Raw genomic sequence first — 3,646 nt, 5'->3', positions numbered from 1 at the left:
CTGTGCTGAGGTAAATAGTACTTTTTGTGCAGCAAAAAGGGCCCCGACTCTCCTTGGCTCCAATTCTCCTTCCCTCTTCCAGGCACATGCAGAAGACTTCCTCTTCCCCCTTCCTACGCCCCTGCAGCCTGGATGTCAAGGGCTAGGCCTTGTTCATAGACTGCACTTTCGATCCAGTCCAAAACAGACCAGCTTGAGGAGTGGCAGTAAGGTGGGCTAAGAGAGGGCCAGTTGGTTTCTGCATTAAAGCAGTTCAGCTTCTACTGACTTTAGCAGTTGTGGGAGGCCAGCTACCTTTGGCCTGGGAGTAATGACCACATTTTTTAGGACATGGAGATTTGTGATTAAGGGATGGGAAGAAGGAAAGGGGAGGTTCAGTGAACAGAGAAGACTAAAGCTAGAGGAAAATAAACTTGGGTGGGGTGTAAGAGGATTTGAAGCCAGAGACAGTGACCTCTGCTCAAGAGAGTCCAGGCTTCCTTATAGCTGGACTGAACTCAGTGGCCAGGAGAGAGGGTGGATGGAGGACGCACATCTGTGTGGTCCAGGGCTGAGGCAGATAAGAAAAGAGGCAAGTACATTGGGCAGCCAGTGACAGGCAGAAGGTGCATCACCAAGCACAACAGGGTGAGAGTGAGAGACCAGGGCAAGCTGGGTTTATCCCAGCTGCAAGCTCCTGTGCTCACCCTCAGCAAGGTCCAGGTTAGCAGATCCTGGGGCAAAATCCAAAGAAAAGTCAGGGATTTGGGGCAGGGGATCTTTGGTAGCACATAGAAGTCTGTGCTGTTATCAGTATGGAAGTTGGGTCTAGCTTTCAAAGACGCGGAAGGCATCGGGATCAAGGAGGAGCTGGCATTAGTGGCTGAGACTCAAGTTAGTTGCTCCAGGACCTCACGGGGCAGGTGAGTTGCCCATGTGTCTAAAGTGCTGTGTCCCTCGGGCTTGTTTCTTGGCTTTTCTTCATGATACACACTCCTTGGCTTCCACGATGATGTCTATGCCAGTGAATCACAAATCTGTCTGTAGACCTAACTCACAAGATTCACCCAGTTAGCCTTTCAGAGTGCAAAGCAGCTTTTATTTCCTCTTGCAGAGACATTGGGATTTCCAGTAGGTACAAGTCACCACGGATACACTCGATCTCATCCTTCATTTCAGTTTGATTTGACATCACACACAAATCAGACTTTTACAGTGATTTTCCTGATACATCTCCAAGTTCCACCTGGCTTTTCATTTTGTCCTTTATTATAAGAGAGAAACTCCTTTTCCAGAGCCCTGTGCCGCCAAGGCAGCAAGGTCCTCTCTGCCTCGGTTGTACCGGCCTCTCCCTCCCCACTCACCCGCTCCCTGCTCTGGACTGCCCTTGTCGCGGGGATGCTCGCCCAGGGCTCTGCTCATGGGCGGCCCCCTCCCTGCCTGCGCAGTCCCTCTCTGCTCCCCTCAGCTGCTTCTTCATCTGAAGCCACGTCTGGCCGACTTGCCTCTGTCAGGTGACACTCGCTGCTTGGGCTGCTCACCACAGCTTCATCCCACTAATCAAATCCTCGGTGTCTCTGAAAGACTTTCCTATGGCTCCATCTCTCTTCTCACTATAAAATGTGCTTGTTCGTCTTGAAGCCCAAGCTTCAGCACTGCTCTGCAGGCAGCATTCCGGAGGGGAAAGTGCAGCTGGACGTGGGCAGCCCCCAGAGCCGTGTCCCACCCACCCAGGTTGTGAGAAGAAAGCCCTCTGCCCTCTTCCTTTCTCTGTACGGCACCCCGCTTCTCCTCTGTCCAACTGTAGCCCCAGATTTTCATCTGCATTGGTTTGTAGTTCTCCTCTCTCTCTTTTTCTAGTAAAATAAGAAACTCGGAGTGAACTTCAGGAGCTTTCTCCCTCCATGTAGGAAGGACTAGATTCGAAGCACATGGAACTGACACCTGGAGAACTCTCTTCCTTCTTTCCCACTTCAGTGCTCAGTTGTTTCCAGTTACTCATCTTCACTGAATAAAACCTTAGGTCACACTCTAGTTATATTTTTTAGAAAATGGTGCCTTATATACAAATGTGAAATATAAACCAAACAACAGGATTAAGAACAATTGAGTTATATCACCAAATAGTACCAAGTGGCACATTATAATGAAAAGATGAGCGTATTTCTGGTCTGAGACTTGCTCTACTGCCTTCTTGACTCCTTTCAGAGGTGTCGTCTACGTCATCTATAGTAGCTCTGGACCACGTTCAGAGAGAGAGAGACCCAGTGGCAACAAGCACCCAAATTGACTAGACTCTTTCTTTTGTTGGCTAAATTCTTTTTTCTCCACCTCCCTACGACGGCTGTCCTACCCTTTCCCTATTTCTCACTTGCCTGAGGACTGCTAGGACTTCTGGGAAAATGGCACTGATTAAGGTGAGAAGGATATAAACACAAGACAACCCAACTTTCCTGGCTTCAGGTATACCCCAAAAGAACTGAAAGGATATAGTTTTGCAGGTGGCTCAAGGACATAAAGCCATACCAAACAAACCAGCTCCATCCAGGTCCCAACTTAAAATCACCATGTGTCTGAAACCTATTTAGTAAATAAAGAAGAGCTGCATTAAATCATAACCATTGTGGATAGCTATGTGAGATAAGATTTTGCTGTACTAAAAGTAAGCCTATCCTGACATCCTTTGGTTCTCAACTGGGAGCCATTTTGCTTCCAGAAAACATTCAGCAATGTCCAGAAACATTTTTGGTTACCACTGTGGGGGGGGTGCTACTGGCATTTAATGGATAGAGGCCAAGGATGCTGCTACATATCCTATAACACACAGAAGAGTCCCTTATGACAAAGCAATATCCAATTTGAAATATCAATAGTTCTGAGGTTGAGAAGCTCTGCTTTGGGGGATGCCAAGTTCTATTGTGCATTTTTTTCCTTTTACTTTTGTTCTTGTGAATATTCACTGTTTGTTACCAAAAACAGCAGTATCATCTATTTTTGTCAGGCCAAAGGCATGACCAGCAATAGGTAGGAGCAATTTTAGGGAACTATTACGTTCACATGTCTTCCTCTCCAAGACCCCAGTGGGGTACCCAAGTGGTGTCTAGGATCTGGTGACTAGTACCAAAGGAGCTGCAGTGGACCTCCTCTGGACTTTGCCAAACGTGTGATCTCCTTGGGCTACCCTGTATATTCTGGCATGACAGTAGGTTGGCATTAGTGTACTGAGGTCATTTCAGATAGAATAAGGTGACGCTGGCCTATGCCTATACTTTCCCTAACCCAGACTCAGAATATAATTTTCAGAATAAAAAAACTTTGATTACGTCTTTTTTTTTTTTTGTGAGACAGGATCTTGCTCAGTTGCCTGGGCTAGAGTGCAGTGGTGTCATCATAGCTCACTGCAACCTAACGCTTCTGGACTCAAGTGATCCTCCTGCCTCAGCCTCCTGAGTAGCTGGGACTACAGGCATGTGCCACCATACCCAGCTAATGTTTCTAATTTTAGTAGAGACAAGGTCTTGCTTGTGCTCAAGCTGGTCTCAAACTTCTGGCCTCAAGTGATCCTCCTGCCTCAGCCTCCCAAAGTGCCAGGATTACAGGAATGTGCCACTGAGCCTAGATTTAAGTCATTATTAAAATGTTAAAAAGTAGGCTTGTGGCTTTTTTG

The sequence above is a fragment of the Propithecus coquereli genome, unplaced genomic scaffold, assembly GCF_000956105.1.
Source record: "Propithecus coquereli isolate 6110/MARCELLA unplaced genomic scaffold, Pcoq_1.0 Scaffold10, whole genome shotgun sequence".
Classification (NCBI taxonomy): Eukaryota; Metazoa; Chordata; class Mammalia; order Primates; family Indriidae; genus Propithecus; species Propithecus coquereli.
Note: the sequence above shows the minus strand (reverse complement) of the source record.